We start from the raw sequence: 17384 nt of genomic DNA, 5'->3' as shown, positions 1-17384 counted from the left end.
CAGTAAAGTATTCCTGTTCTTTAGATGTTTTTCTCCCTCCTGTTGTTGTGAGAAAGACCCACAAAACATCAAGGGAATTTGATAATATGCTGGAAACAGCTAAACTGATAGTACTAAAATATACCAGTAAACTCTCAAAGCAAATGAACTGCACAAGTAGAGGGACTTTGATTTGTCTGATCTCACCCAGTTATATTAATCTGAGCTGTTATACGTAAGAATCAGAAGTATACAACACATGTACCCAAATGAAGGGAGAAAGCAGTAGTTCTGCAAAAAACCAAGGAGTGATAATGGAAAGTGAATTAGAGACAAGGTTTCAGTGTGATATGGTAGTTAAAACAGTCAGTGCTTTTTTAACTGTATACAGAGAGGTTTTACACAGTTGAGCAGGGTACTTGTGAAATCACACCCAAGTAGGATCTCCTCCTCCCTATTAGATATACGAGTGGAGGAGACTTCTACACACAGATGCAGTCCCTTCCCAGCTCCCACCCTGACCTTCAGCAGTGGTAGTTAGATGCCTTTGCAGGAACATTTTTTATTCTACAAGATCTCATGGAGGACTCTCTGCTTGTCTTGCAGTAGGGGCAGTAACAAAATGGGGATGCACATGGAGACTGGCCTGTGTAACTTTTGTCACAGATACTCAGTGGGAGTTCCTTAGAGCAACTGTGCTCAGGGGGAGCCTTGGTGTGGAGCCGTACTGCCGGAGAATGGTACAGGGGCAGCAAGAGGCACAGCCTCTCCATACAGATGGCTCTTTGCTGATTCTAATCCACCAGGTTCAGTGTAGTTTGAGGGAGGTTCCCACAGCCTATTTCAATTTGACCTTCCTGCTCCCAAGAGGACCATTTTGGAGGAGCTCTGCAAGGGAGCCTCGTTGAGTTCCACACTCTGTACCTCATACATAGATTTTACTGGGGCAGAGAGTTGATGAGAATGTTTCACCTGATTCTCAAAAGCAGACAGCTGCTAGGCCACACCATATGCCAAAGTTCTAAAGCTGAACTAGTCTGGAGAGGCTCCTGACTACTTTGACTAGTATGCAAATCAAGATCTGTGTCTTCATTACAGTTTGTCTTTATGTTCAGCCTCATGTTAGCTACAAGCAACCCCTGCGCCATCTTTCCTGACTCGTACATGGTCCTCACATTCCATGTGCCTATGGTATTCCTCCTGGTTGCAAGAAGCACTTGGGGGAAAAAACAGCATGAGAAGTGAAAGCAAGTTCTTTCACCTTTAACTTTTTTTCCCTTGTCTGTGTCCATCACTGACCAGTTACATTGTGGTCTGCTGTGTCTCATTTCCAACCAGTCACACATGATTGACATAATGTGGTGATATATGTCAAAGTGTTATGTGGTATTTCACCTTCTCCAGAATATATTCACATTTTTAGGGGCCAGCAAATCTGCTTTCAATTTGCCAAAACCTTGAATTTCTTTAATTAAAGGTTTAGTCTTTAGTAGTGGGTGATATGTGATTCAGGACTAGAAGCCGTGTAGGGCACTTCTGAAATGTAGCTGCCAGTGCAAGTTATTCATTTCAGTTGATAAACTGGATTGAGTGTCATAAGCATAAATATAAAATAAAATCAATTCATGCTCAGTAATTATATCACCCAGAGATTATATGCTACATCTAGGGAGAAAACTCATCATATAACCGGTCAGCCAAATGTAAAACAAAATAGTCAAGGATCTGACACAAAATACAGTATGTAGTTAGCATCTAAGAATAGCCTGGTTAATTACAGAAGGGAGAGAGAGAGAAACAGCAAAACATCTGCCTCACCATGTAGAACTCGCTCAAAACCTAGTTCTAAAATAATTAGTAACAAGAACTTACCATAAAGCTATTCTAGTGTTAACACCTTGAAGGACTGAAAACAATTTATCTCCAGGAAGCTGTGTGCCTAGCATAGATTGAGAAGGGGATATTAATGAACGTCAGAGTCAGGAAATAACAGCATACTTAAAGCTAAGCACAGCTAGAATCAATGAAAAGAGGCAGTCAAAAACAAATAAGTAATTTATTAAGCAATGATAGATTCAGGGAAATAACTGCTGAGCAGTCAGTGTTTATTTTGACATGTGGTATAAGGCTAATTTAGTAGTTTTGTAAACTTAGCATCTTTGTGCACCCTTTGAGTGATTTATAAAACAAACATTCAAGAAATGTGCTTGCTTTTCCCTTGCCTGGACTTCATTGGAAATTTGCATTTTCACAAAGCTCTTTAATTTCAATATATTGTCTTTCCCAGGAGAGATTTTTAAACTGCTAGTGAAGCATCTCCTATATTTATTACTTTACTATTGATATTATTTATTTATTGAGTGCCGCTGGATTGCTTGGTTCTGTACAAACATAGAGGAAGAAATGGTTCCTTCCTCAAGGAGATTGCAGTCTAAATCAGACACATATCAGACACAAATCAAAGCTCCAGACTTGAAGCAGTGAGGATTTAATTTTATTTAAATACCTTCTCTCTTTGGTATGTTATCATTTAAAGGCCGAGTACAGGGGACATATATTCCATTCACATAGTGATCTCATACACTTCATTAGGAAATTAAACTTTCCTGTTAAGAATTTATCGCTTTCCTATGAATATGCAAATAGCCAGTGCTCTACCATGAGTCCAAAAGAAGATAAATAGCCCAAAGAAAGATAAGTATTATCAGTAGAAGAATGTCCTCTTGCTCAACATGAAAAATACATGGATCCCAAAAATAAAATTAATTTTAAGAAAAATGTCCAGAAAGGAGTTGTGTACATTGCACCTTTGTCTCCCTTCCTTTTGCTGATGCTTACATGTCTGTTCCTCAGAAATAGACCTGGCTTTCTCCAGTAGGATTGTGTAGTCATGCTGCCTTTCCTCCCTCTCCTTGGAATAGCAGACTTTTAGAAGGGCTGCATGGCCCTTACCCTGCCAGTAAGCATGGTTAAGGGGGAGCTCCACAACCTTTCCTATTCTCCATAGCAAGCATCCATAGGAGTGAGGCCAGGAGCCCACCTGGAGAAAGTTGTTTTGTTTTGGGGACCCAGAAGTCTCTCCAGTAGATCTTGCTACACTTTAATCAGAATCAGGGCTTAGCAGAGAGACTACTGGGCCACATCTTAATACTTAGGGGTTTCTGTGGAGAGAATATAGTTAGCATATACTTAGGAATATAAGCCCTCTGGAGTCTGAACCTGCCGTCATAGCTATCTGTAACACACCTACCTCTAATATCAGTGCTATACGAATAACTATAATGGCCCAACTCTTCCCCAGTGACTGCATGGTTCCCTCACACTATACCCCTATTCTTGGCCTGACTTTTGTGGGGCTCAGTAATAAGGAAGATCCAAGGATAGGGGGAATCGGAGCAAGATTGAGAAAGAAAAGATCTGGAGTAAGGGAAGTGCTGCTGTCCTCCCAGATTTCTGTACCAAAATCTAATTCTGGATCTTTCCTGTGTGAACAGGTGTTGTTTAGGTCTTGAGCAAGGCTCCACCATCCCTGTCTATCCTGGGCCGCTCTTTGTGTCTTGTTAAGTCCTATAGGTTCTCTCTCTTGGTGTGATATTTGATGGCGGGATTCGTTCAGTCAGCCCTGTTTGCATGGTCCTCCAGCTGCCCAGTGGCATGCCTGCCACAGCAGACATTCTGGCTTCATTCTTAATACATGCACCAAATATGTCCATCATCTTTTGTGGCCATTTTTAGGGATAAGCTAGTTGTTGAACTCTGATGAATCTCAGCATTTTCTATAAACTCATTCCATTTAATACCTACTATTTTCCTTAGGCATTTGCTTTCAAAGGCACTTAGACATCTGTTTGTACCTTTGGTGGCTTTTCAGCTTTCACACCCATAAGTTGAGGTGGAAATAAAATTGGAGTTGGAGATTTGCAGCTTGGTCTTTAAATCTTAGATTTTCAGTGAACAAATCTTGTTTAAGCTGGTGAACGCAGCTGCTGCCTCACCAGTTTATGACATTATTTCCTTCCAGACATCCCTGTTGGCTTGTGCATTACTACCAAGGTATGTGAATTGACTCACCTCATGTATTTTTTTGTCTTCTGAAGTAATGCTTGAGTTGGGCGGTGCCAAGTTTCTTTTAACTGATTAGAAAGCCTTTTTTGGCAATGCTGGACAGTCTGTCAGTCCAAAGAGAACCAGTGCTCTCTGTTTGATTCTCTGTGTGCTCATACATGCATGAATGAAGAATCTTCCTCCCCTTTGAAGTGTTGAGATTTCAACAGTATCATTGGGGTAGGAAGACTAATGCAAAAAGAGGGGTTACATTTTCCCCTTGTACACTTAGACTTGAGCTCAGTCCAGTTTCTTGTAATGGGTGTTTCACAGTCTATGGTCCTGTATTAAGAATTTCCTGCCTCTAGCTTTTGAAAATTCACCCTGGATGTGAAATTGCCACATTGCCTCCGTCCACATAGTTCTCTTGTACAGAGGAAGAAGGGGCATTCAGCCCAGCCGCCATCTCTTGAGAACCTTGAAGATCAATATCAGTGCCTCTAGCTAGGCTCACAATCTCATGAGGAGCCAATATAATCCATGACGGTCTGTTGTGAGGTGTCTGCACCTGTCTTTCCTGGCCGGCAGCCATCCCATTATTTGATGCATGAATTGTAGCTTCAGTGTGAGCCCTACCAAAAACCCCAGATAGAGAAAGGTGCACTAATGTAGCTATTGCTCTGTACCTTGTGTGCTACAGATATTGGAAGGATTTCAATTTTTTTCGTTGCAGTACAAGACTCTGCTATTTTTCTGCATTAATTTTTTTCTGAAATTTGGCAATATTGTTTGCTCTAATTTCTCGGCTACTATGAACAGATGTTATCCCTGGAAGAAAGCATACTTGAACTAGAAGAAAGATGCAGACATGCATCTGAGGAAGTGGGTATTCACCCATGAAAGCTCATGCTCCAAAACGTCTGTTAGTCTATAAGGTGCCACAGGATTCTTTGCTGCTTTTAGAAGAAAGGGGGAACTATCTAATCCAAAAGACTGCTGATGAAATGCAAACTATTGCACATTTAGGTTGCTTGTTCGGACTGAGACCATGATGATACAGACTGAATTACTGTCTAATGGGGAGCTCCTCGGTAATGCATGTGAAATATGTTTGTTATTTCAGCCTTGTTGCTAGTTGATACCAAGGGTGTATTTCTGAGTTAAAATAATAGAGGAGAGAAGGGAGTACAGTCCTGTCCCCAGTCCATAGCTAAAAGCAGAAGCAGAGATTAACATCTTATCCTTGGGCTGGTTAAGCAACACTCACACACCTCCTGGACTAGTAGCAAGAGTTCCCCCTTCCCGTATCAATCTACATTAACCACTGGCTGTCCCCATCACAAAAGCACCCTGACAGTTACTGCTGCTGTGTCACCTGCAGATAAAATCAAGGATTGAACTGTACTAGACTTTTACTGCCACAGCTGGTCATGCCAGGTCAGAAACTTGCACCCAACTGTGTGTGCCGTCCATGTTCCGCAATTATAGGGAGGACTTTGCTACCTAGTTTCATCAGTTGGTACTGTCAGAATCATTTAATTCAACATTTTAAAAGAGAAAATAACTTAAAAATTGTGAATATGTAGGTATGAAAGAAAGAATGATTGATGTGCCCGTCTGTGTTCAGTCCAGGCTTAGGACACACAGCATGGAGTAACAGTAGCTTCCTCATAGTCACCTCATGTTTTACCAAAATATTGTGGATTCTCTACAGAAATGTATGTTCTGAATGAAAAACATGTACAAGTTCTTAAAAAAATAAACTTTAAGGACACTGAGAGTTCCCAATGTGAAAAGGCTGGTGGATGCAGACATCACTCCTTCAGGAAATGAGAGTCTCACACATCAGATTACCTCAGTCCCATCAATATCCATTCTGTAATCCACTTATATTATGTTGTTTGTTCAAGGGAACTGCTTTGATTGTTTGGATTTGTCAGGGCCCAGACACTTCCATCACCTTCTCTTAGAACTTCCTAGGGAACTCCTGCTGAAGTACTCTTTAAACTGCATTTTTTCCCCAGTTGCAGTGATTACTGACGCATCGCCCTTGTGTTTAGCTCAGCTACCCCCTCACTATCAATATTGGCTCACTGCCCCCACAATGAATTTTTAAACAAAGAACCTTAGGAAAATTTAGAATTCTAGAAACACCCTTTAGTATTGGCTATTCATGACTCTAATTTGTTATTTTCTGTTGTATCCCACATTGCTCTCATATAATTTGTATCTGTGAGCATGATAATATGTTCAAATATTTACACCTATGAGTATTTGAAGAAAGCACTGGAGCCTGATGTTTCTTTATAAAATTAGCTAAAACTAATATACAGCACATATCCAATACCATCAAAAAGCTGTAGTTTCATTATTCAGTTACAAATCTTCATTTTTACATTTCTTCCAGCCTCTCAAGTGCACTATATTTCATTCATGCCTGCATCCTGCACAGTCCATGCTCAACATTTCTAAAACAAAACTAATTTGGAATTTTCTAAGCATAACAAAAGCATCGGAAAAATTCATTTAAGTGCAAATCTGCCTTGCAAAGCAACTGTGTAAATGGCATTGTGCAATTCCATGTTTCAGGCATCAAAGATTTCCGGCTTAATTTGCTCAGATTGCAAGTGAAAATAATTGTTTCTAACTGCCAGCCCAGTAAACTTGCCCTGACAGTCAGTCCAAGTTCTTTTTTTTTCCCCTCATCTGTCATAACCTGGAACAAAGATTCTGCAGGCCAGATTATTCTTTCAAATTAAGTCTGTACAGCCCCAATGTCTTCAGATTATACCTTCAATCAGTTGCACCTGTGCAATAACATTAGCCTTTAGTCATGTGAAAGAAGGTAAGAATTCTGCTTGACTTGCAGAGCCTGGATTGATTTTGCATGGTTAGCAGTTAAAAAAACAATCTTTTTTTACTTCAAAAATGAGCCGGAAATCTTTCAGACCTGATAAACATAGAAACCCACAAAGCCATTTTTTTGCAGAGTCACTTTCTGGGTTGGAGTAAAAACTTTAAAATGATTTCTCATGCTTGGATAATTCACACATGGTGATCTGATTTTTATGAAACCTCCTTGCAGTGTTCACCTTTGTGCTCAGATCAAGCATGAGTCATTTGAGCCCTAAAAGGTAATTTTTTTCTGAACAAAGTTATCAAGAAACTGAAAATAAAGGTGTTAATAATAAGCGTCATCTCTGGGTTAATGATAGCATCACTGTCACAACGCAACATACACCTTTGGGTGTGTACATAGGCAGAAAGATATTTAAAAACTGGCATTCACATTCATGTTTGCACTTTCAAGCTGTGGAGGTTGTGATTTTTCTCAGTTCTCCCTAAAGGCATGTTCCTCCGTGCTGCATACATTTTGAAACATAGCACACTCATGTAAGGGCACATTGGTTTGTTCTTATAGGGTTGACATTTCTCATGTTTAAAGATTAGCATAAAAATTAATATCAGAAGCAAAAGAACAAAGTTCACGATGTGTCCTAGTGAGGTCATATTTGTTTAACAGTCAAATTATTCATATAATAGGCAGAAATTATTTATGTAACCTGGGTGGCCTTGCCATGCATGCTTCAGAAATATTGGGAACAACTGGGCCAAGGACAGGCTATGTGCCATCATTGATGCACCTCCCAGCATCTGTTCTTTGGCTATAGGGCCTCATTCAAAGCCCATTGAAGCCAATGGGAGTCTTCCTATTGACTTAAGTGGGTTGTGGGTCAGGCCCACAAACAGGTACATGATCCTCCTCCATCACTTCCTCTCTGACTGTCCAGAAAATACATAGGTTCAAAAAACTAGGAAGGGAGGAGGGTTACTGTGGAGAATTACAGTTACTAGTCTGTAATCTACCTTTCTGTACCTTTCCCTTCCATTATATCACTTGCATAGACCCTCCATAATTGGATATAAATCAGCAGTAGCAATCCATACCAGGAGAAGAGCTGAAGAGAGTATAAACAAAGGGGGACTGTAAGACCACTGTTCCTAGCTTTGCTGCCAATTTACTGTGGACCTAGCCTCAAGAGATCAGTACTGGGTAATGCACTACAGATCTGAGATGGAATATGGCTGGAGACTAAGCAGCAGTTCTGCAGAAAAGGACCTGAGGATTACAGTGGATGAGAAGCTGGATATGAGTTAGTAGTGTGCCCTTGTTGCTAAGAAGGCCAATAGCATATTGGGCTGTAAAAGTAGGGGCATTGCCAGCAGATTGAGGGAAGTGATTATTCCCCTCTATTCGGCACTGGTGAGGCCACACCTGGAGTATTGCATCCAGTTTTGGTTCCCCCACTACAAAAAGGATGTGGACAAATTGGAGAGAGTCTAGCAGAAGGCAACAAAAATGATTAGGGGCTGGGGCACATGACTTACGAGGAGAGGCTGAGGGAACTGGGGTTATTTAGTCTGCAGAAGAGAAGAATGAGGGAGGATTTGATAGAAGCCTTCAACTACGTGAAGGAGGGTTCCAAAGAGGATGGAGCTAGGCTGTTCTCAGTGGGGGCAGATGACAGAACAAGAAGCAATGGTATAAAGTTGCAGTGGGGGAGATCTAGGTTGGATATTAGGAAACACTATTTCACTAGGAGGGTGGTGAAGCACTGGAATGGGTTACCAAGGGAGGTGGTGGAATCTCCATCCTTAGAGGTTTTTAAGGCCCGGCTTGGCAAAGCCCTGTCTGGGATGATTTAGTTGGTGTTGGTCCTGCTTTGAGCAGGGGATTGGACTAGATGACCTCCTGAGGTCTCTTCCAATCCTAATATTCTATGATTCTGTGATTCTATGATGCTGCCATGTTAGGGAGGCTGTCATAGACATAGGGGAATGGGATTTAAAGTACTCACTGACCTGAATCCCAGCCTGCAAATAATGGCTCTGAATATGATGAACAATCTAGTTGGACGCTCTGTAATGAGATAGGACCAAAGCAGAAATGCTTTCCAAATGCAATAAAAAACCTGCCTGACTTCTGGAAAGAATTTGTGGGGCAAAGTTGTCCATTATGTTTTATAAGGGTCTGAAGAAGAAAACTGGCAGAGAGAGGGATTATTCTGGATTAATACCAGCAGTGGCTTTTAAGATATTGGTGAGGCCAAAGTACCACCATGCAGTACCAAGTCATAGCTTCATCATTCATGTGGGTAACAGGGGCAACTGTAATCCAACAGCACTTTTAGAGTTCATCTACACTTGTGAGTGAACACAGTTACTTGCCTGTGTACTGCCAGAGTGTGTGCCCACATCCACACTACCCTTTGTCACTACCATTTGAAGGGTGGTTTTCCAGAGTCCTGTGCAGAAGACATTCTGGTAACTGCCTTGCTTCATGTTGCTGGTACTGGCTTGGATGTAAATAGCACCAAGTTGCTGGGCTCTGCATGAGGGGGGAAAGTAGGAAGGTCTTACTAAATTCTTTTCTCAGTGTATGCGAGTAATGGTGATATGGGAAATGATATGCATAAATAGCTTCCAAGTGAAATTTGTGGAATTATGAGCACTAGTTGAATCTCATCAGTGAAAGTATTATAAGTGCTCCAGGGTGGATGCTATAAGATTAGGGTTTAGAGCTTGATTGGAAGTTCAAATGGACAAAAAAAGCTTCCACTGTAAAGCATAAATTTTCTTCCTGTAAAAATGTATGGGTCTGCAAGGTTTTTGCAGTGAGGTTTTCTGAATTCAAAATGCCAGATGAAGGAGTGAACAAATCTGGGACAGAAGATCAGGAGTGATAGATAAAATAAGCAAAGCAAGAGCTGGGATATTAGAGAACCAAAATAATTTAGCAGAACATTTAACTAACCCTATGGTAATTACCACTTGGTAGTACCTCAGTACCAGAATCAATAGATGACGCTGAAAATGTTTCTGTCACAGCCGGAACCGTGATACCCTCTGTGAGATACCCTTTGTGAAAAGTGGAAGTAGGCAACCTGAAGGCTGACAGCAACAAACCAGCCTAGAGGAAGCAGAGAAAGAATTAGGGCATTCAAGTCACTGTGAGAAACTTGATCCATCTGTAAGAGAGCAGAGATCTACCAAGTTGTTTGGAGTAAGAAAATATTCAGAGTAAAGCCCCTTATCCCTCTGAAGGAAAGAAATTGGTTCTCCTACTCCCATTTCCATTTCCAGCCTCAGTGCTAATGACCCAGTGCTGGCATAGGGAATGTATGGGGCTGGAGCATGTACTGGATGGTGTAATTGTTCCCTGCTATTCCTATGGCCCAGCAGTCTATGGTAATAAACCACTTAAGGAGAAATTAGATCCCCAAAACAAAAATTGGGGTTGGTTTGGGGCTCTGAGCATCCATTCAAAACAGCCATTTGCTAGACAAGGAAGCAGAAGATGTACCTGCAATTGAACATACATGCTACTGAAATCCTTTCAGCTCTGTAGGCTGCTGGAATCAGCCATTATATTCCCTCTGCTCGCTGGCTATTTCAACTGATCCCGAGAGCGTTGGGCCACAGTAGCAATGACCTTGCCTTTGCAGCCTTCTTACCTAATGAAATATCCTTCCTGCTCATTAAATATGGACCTGTGTGAGCAAATCCAGGATCTTTCCCTGTACATCCTAGTATGCATGTCTCTACATCAACACCAATGCTGTCAAATGAGATGCAGTGTTCTACATGAATATTGTCACATACTTCACTAAAATTAAGCCTTTTTACACTTCACCCTGAAAAGTGAACTGCTTGAATTTTGCAGAAATCTAAGCTTGTCTCTAAAATACCCAAAGAGGATCAATTTTATAGCTGTTGTTTTAAACATTAATTAGCATTGTACTTTAGCAGATTTGCTACATCACCACTTCCCTCTCACCCCTGCCCTCCCAAGGTCTTTAGAAATATGAGCCCATTTCTTTGCCAGAGTCACATTATAACTAAACTTCTACGCCAATATAACGCGACCCGATGTAACATGAATTCAAATATAATGCGGTAAAGCAGCGCTCCGGGGGAGGTGGCGGGGGTGCTATGCACTCCTGCGGATCAAAGCAAGTTCGATATAATGCGGTTTCACCTATAACGCAGTAAGTTTTTTTGGCTCCCAAGGACAGCGTTGTATCGGGGTAGAGGTGTACTGTAAACCAACAAAAGGAAAGAAAATAAGGTTTAAAATGCAACGGTTCTTTCAAACTTCTTTATGGTACCGTTATTGTTCCTCATCCTGGAAGAGAATTCAAAAAGTCTGCGGCTTATAGTTCTCTGCAGCTTATTGTTCTCAGAATGTTAAGGTATAATAGTCTCATTTTTTTTTAAATACAGCCTGCCTTACACTTCCAGTACATTTTCTTCCTTTGAAATCTTATAAAGTCATTTTTGCATTTTTTTTAAAAAGCAGCAAAGAATCCTGTGGCACCTTATAGACTAACAGACGTTTTGGAGCATGAGCTTTCGTGGGTGAATACCCACTTCATCAGATGCATGTATTCACCCACGAAAGCTCATGCTCCAAAACGTCTGTTAGTCTATAAGGTGCCACAGAATTCTTTGCTGCTTTTACAGATCCAGACTAACACGGCTACCCCTCTGATATTTTATAAAAGCATTTCCTGAGAGGCAAACCTTTAAATGACGGACATTCAGCCTCTGAAAGATTGTCAAAAACACAAGGGCATGTTACTCCAGAGTATATAGTGATATCTTGCCATGTCTTAGTACCTTTTTTTACAGTCATGTCTAGAGATCCTAACAGAGATTGAAGCTCCATTGTGCACATGTAGTAAGAGATTATATTTGCCCTGATGAATTTATAGTTTAAATAGAAAAGGAAAAGATAGTGTTGTTATTCCCATTTTAGAGATGAAGAACTGGGAGACCTTCCAAGGTCACACAGGACGTCTGTAATTGAACATATATCTTCTGAGTCCCACTCCAATGTCTTAAATACAAGGCAATATTTCCTCTCTTTGTAGTTTGCTATGCCCAGAGTGAAGGCTTCTTAGGAGTACAAGTCCTACTCATTTCATTTATCTCCTGAGACCTTATCCTGTGGGTCCAAGGTAAATGAAGACTGAGTTAATTTTGTTATCATAAAGGACTTGCTATCACTTATATGAGTTTCTTTGGATACAGGTATCATTTCTACTTCCATACATTTTCCAGGGCTTCTTGCCTTTGAAGACAATTAAGTGGATTTTAGGACCATTCTGTTTGTTATTAATACTATAAATTCTATTCCTTTTTTACTCTCCAATAGCTTTGGCCCTTAGACCACTTCTCAGCATCCAGGCACCTTTCTTGTTTGTTGTAGATGAAAGAAACAGGTTGACTGGAAGTAGAATAATCAAGTACCCTTGGTTCTTCCTCTTTATAGTTGTGTGGGAGTTCTGTTCACATTGCTATTCAAAAAACACTGTTGAATTAAAAATTTAAGATGCCTCAACCCCTGAGTGAAATGAGAGGAATTGTGAAATTACTGCCTCGTTAGATCTAATCTTTTTGGCATGCTAATAAAAGTGGATAACTCTCCCAGATAGCTTTCAAAATCATTACATACCAAAATAAAATCCCTAGAATCAATTGATTTGGATTTCCACCATTTGTCCTTTAAATATCCAAGCTGTGCCGAAGTGCTCAAAATACGATTGTGTCTCCCCATAAGCAGAAAAGAGCAGAATAATTTGATACCTAATACAAGTTCCTGCATTCAAAGATAAATTGTTCATTAAAAAGAGAAGATGCTGGTTACTCAGATATTCAAGCTAGCTAAAAATTGAAAGACCAATTAAGGCTACTAGAGCCATAGATTATTCCTCGGGAAGGAACGCTTCCTGCTCCATTCCTTTGGGATTAGAGTCGGACCAGCTTTGGGAGTCTCGATGTGGGTATCATACTAGTTGCCTTTTGGTGGCTGGAAAGGAATTTTTCCCTCACTGCCAGATTGACCTCAGCAGCTCATGAACCTGGTGGGTAGATTTAGATTTTAAATTCATTTTGTTACAACTTGGCATGTGCCCAGTAGAGATAATGATTCAGCAGGGTTTCTGGTTCTGTGATAGACTAGAACTGAAAATGGATTAGAGATTAAATGGATCAAAGAAGGCAGAGAATGGGGTTGTGGCTCCTAATTTCTAGTACAGTGAAGAGACAACTCCTTTTCCCAAACCCCTTAACCCCAGATGAGGGAAAGGCAATTGGATCCCAGCAACCATTCAGGGACCAAGTTCACAGACTTGGGGGTGGGGAGAATGGTAGCCCCTCAGCAGGTGGAACAGATTACAAAGGTAGGATGACCTGCACTGGATAAATTATTTCCAGATGTGTTACTTAATAAAGCTGCAACCTACTTAAACTACATTCTTGGTGCCTTGTCTTTCTTCCGGTATTGTCTGGGCAATATTACCAGGATCCATAGGGAAAAAAATCACTGGCAATCCTTGCTACACACCTTCAGCAAAGGGTAGCATACACTGTCTTTAGAGGACAATTCCCTGGTACTTGCTGATATCCAGGTGCTTGGGCCCATTTTCAAGACCCTGAATACACCCAGAAACAGCCTCTCAGATTTCAGAGCAACTGGTAATGATACTGCACCCAGCCCCTTGCACTCAAGAAGTGCTGGAGGCAGCATTATGGCTGCTTCCTGCACATGGGCATTGGGGTTCAAGAAGGGACTTTCGATTCACTCATTTCCATCTCCAACCCACCTATGCTGGAGCAGCCATCGTTTGTTCAAAGTGCTTCTAAGATATTATTTGCCTATGTTGCCATCTGTTATAAAAAAGAACGTTATGTAGTTATGCTGGTGGGAAGTGAGAGTGTTCCTTTTTGTGTTTAGGTCTGCTGGTTCACTTTTTGTTCTAAGGATTCTAGGCATACGTTTCTGGGTATCGCTGCTTGGTGTTCCATTGATGACAGCCACTTGTGGGAAGGAAAATTTGCCACTGTTTAGTAGAGTCTTATTGAATTTATGTTTCTAGGATATATCCCAACATTGCTTTTTGAGGGGAATATAATAGATTCTATAATCAGGATTCTCCAGTAGCTGTTAGGGAACATTATGCTGATGGAGATAATGTCTCTTGGATGATATGTGACACTAAGGTTTTTACCTCTGGCGTTCATTAAAGATCCCATGTATGACGCAGAAGAGTTAGAGATATTAACCCCTATGTCCTGCGCAAACTCCAGCATATGTAATTTCTAGAGTCTGTAGCAAAGCTTTTTTCACCTGTTTTCAGGTTTTGGGGTCAACATGATAGTTAACATTTTAATCATGAGTTCTTGCTCAAAAAAGCCAGGTTCATACTTATGTCAGAAAATTATTAACATATATCTTTCTTTCAATACAGATACAAATTTGGTCCAAATCCTGCAGTCCATACTCAGTCAAAACTTCCATAGCAGTTATTAGTTACTTTGACTAAACAAAAAGAGTACGCTTTGTCCCCATATGCATTACGTATGTGCTGTATTGTTTGTTACATGAAAAGTAATAAGCTTTGATTTTTGTGGTAGTTTTTGTTTTGTTTTTTTTTCAGGGTAGGTAATACTCTGTGTTACCTATGCAGTTTTTCTCTGAAAGCCTTCTAACATTGACAAAAAACAGCTTTGGGGAGCAAATCTGTGCTCCATAGAACATGTCTCAGCTTTTACAAAAAGACTAACAGGAAGGCAAATTAAAGTTTTATAATATGACTTTATAATATGTGAGCCAGCTGCTACAGGAACACGGTCATTTCTATATTTTCTGTCATTTTGTTTACTGTGCATTTCTCTATATATTCTTTATTTTAAATAAGATTTTATATTATGGTAATACTTCCTGCCAGGCAGTTTACCACTGTCAGGGGGAAGAAATCCTACACAACAGTTTCTAAAAGGTCTGATGCCCTTCTATTGACATTTCTTAAAGGAATGCTGAAATTAAATGCATTGGCTAAGATTTTTTATCTAAGCGAAAAAGGAAAGGCTTATTTTGCATCTGTAAACAAATGACATTGCAGATGATGTACCATTAACAACAGCTGCTGGAAGGATAGTCATAAACCGATACTGTAGTTGTTGTCTATAGTTGGCTATGGAATAAGAGAGGTTGGATGTGAGTGACCTGAAAAAAAAATTGAGATCCATGCTAAGTGAGTGACATCTGGATTTTAGTGTAATGATATGGAACTCTGGAGCTTGCAGTCATGATGAATAGTAATGTTATCAGATGAATACTAATTCAGGACAGTTAAAGACTTTTCTGTTGCAATACTGTCTCCAGTTAACTTAGTGGACAAAATATAGGAGTGTATATTGTAGAAATTAGAATTAGAATGTCAGGATTTGTGAAAACATTGTATGTGCCTTAACACATAAAAGCTCTAAAGAACAGACATCCAGGATTTAAAATGCACATTACTTTAGTTCATCGTAATCTTAACACTTCAAGTATGCTTATATGGCCATGATATAATACTTGGTCTGCCTGCAAATCCATCTGTTTATCTGGCCAAGCTTTCTATTGTAATATTACCACCCAGTGTAGTAATATTGTCATTGTGGCTTTACTGGGATGGATTTTATGGAGCAGCTAAACTTAAAAATGAATGGTAATAAATTAATATTTTGATCACTGGCTACCCCTTGTAATCATAAGTGCTGGATCGAGGGGTGCTGTGGGTGCTGCTGCACCTGCTGGCTTGAAGAGGTTTCACCACACAGGGTTTACAGTTTGGTTCAGTGGCTCTCAGCATCCCCACTATATAAGTTGTTCCAGCACATCTGTTTATAATTGCAGCAAAGAATCCTGTGGCACCTTGTAGACTAACAGACGTACTGGAGCATGAGCTTTCGTGGGTGAATACCCACTTTGTCGGATGCGTGTAGTGGAAATTTCCAGGGGCAGGTATATATATATGCAAACAAGAAGCAGGCTAGAGATAACAAGGTTAGTTCAATCAGGGAGGACGAGGCCCTCTTCTAGCAGTTGAGGTGTGAAAACCAAGGGAGGAGAAACTGCTTTTGTAGTTTGCAAGCCATTCACAGTCTTGTTTAATCCTGAGCTGACACAGGACTTTTTGCTGCTTTTGGCGATCCAGACTAACATGGCTACCCCTCTGATATTTGACCCTGTTTATAATTGTTTCTCAAGAGATATGCAACGGTTACATTGCTTTCATGACATGCCTTGATCCTGTCTTTTATTTTGAAGTAGCGGAATAAAATAGAGTGCTTTTCCAGTATGCAGTATTTTTATACAGATCAGATTTACAATATCTTTTTATTGCCTGATGATATTTTCAGGTGTATATCCTGGGCCTAATTCTGCACTCACTGAAGTCAGCGGGAATTTTGCCATTAGCTTATACAGAAGTAACTTCAATGCTAATTGTTTTAAACAGGCACTGAGAGCGATTGTGTACCAATTCAGCAATGTGATTCAATCTGATTTTAGGTCAGAAGCAGTCCTGCAATATAATCTCAAAAATCAACTGCTCTTTTGCTGTCTAGGTTTTTCGTTCCATACACATCACTGTGACAGCTGAAGGCTTCCATGTTTCTCACGTGGCTGTTGTGACAGTCAAAATAAATTTTCTCAGTGCAGCATGGCAAACTTATTTTAAAATAGAGTATATACTTGTATGTATAATTTTTAAGCTTGATTATTATCTCATTTACCTGTGTGTAAAACATGAGTATCTCCACTGAAGTCAGTGGAGTTACAGCTAGTGAAAAACCAGTGTGAGATCAGAATTGGTCCTAGGTAATATTCAGATAAGGTAAAGCTGCAAGACTGGACTCATTAATATTAAAGTAATTCTTCTAGGGTCTCTTATATCTCACAGATATTTTCATTAAAGAAAGCTAAAGATCTGTCACAACTTTGAATTCATAATACTGAAGTATGTATCAATTTCTTTACTGGACTCTTGAAATAGATGTAGAAATTATTTGGTAGTTTGCAGATTAAGAAATTCAACAGAACCAGGCATATGAGAGAAATATTAAAGATAAAAGTGAACCATGAACAAGCAGCAGAACTACAGTAGTAAGAAGTGCAATAAATTAAAGGAATGTAATTTGTTTCAGATGAGGAATTGGGCAAATCAGTGTGATCAAAAACCAAATCAAATCACAAAACACAAAATAGGATGGATTTAAAATAATTGAAAAATATAAAGCAAACTAAAAAATAAACATGTAGTGTATCACTTGCCTTCTTATCTATACTTTATCTATTTATATAATTTAGCAAAGTACTTGAGTACCTGCATAATATTAATTCTTGCGGAGCCTCCATGCTTAAATATTGTTGAACTGGTCCCTTAGCCAGAAACTCTTTGGGAGAGAAACTTGTCTTATTATTAGAGATATGCTAGATAGATTAATAATAACACTAATATTAAAAAATT

The 17384-nt window shown here is 39.9% G+C and overlaps 1 protein-coding gene across 1 annotated transcript in view; it reads left to right on the top strand.

The window, feature by feature from the left end:
* Positions 1-17384, top strand: part of ADGRB3 (adhesion G protein-coupled receptor B3) — a 636306-nt gene that overhangs the window by 569123 nt on the left and 49799 nt on the right. The gene's annotated exons all lie outside the window — the stretch shown is intronic.

Source organism: Gopherus flavomarginatus, chromosome 4 (genome assembly GCF_025201925.1).
Source record: "Gopherus flavomarginatus isolate rGopFla2 chromosome 4, rGopFla2.mat.asm, whole genome shotgun sequence".
NCBI classification, from domain to species: Eukaryota; Metazoa; Chordata; order Testudines; family Testudinidae; genus Gopherus; species Gopherus flavomarginatus.
Note: the sequence above shows the minus strand (reverse complement) of the source record. Positions and strands in the feature narration are given on the sequence as shown.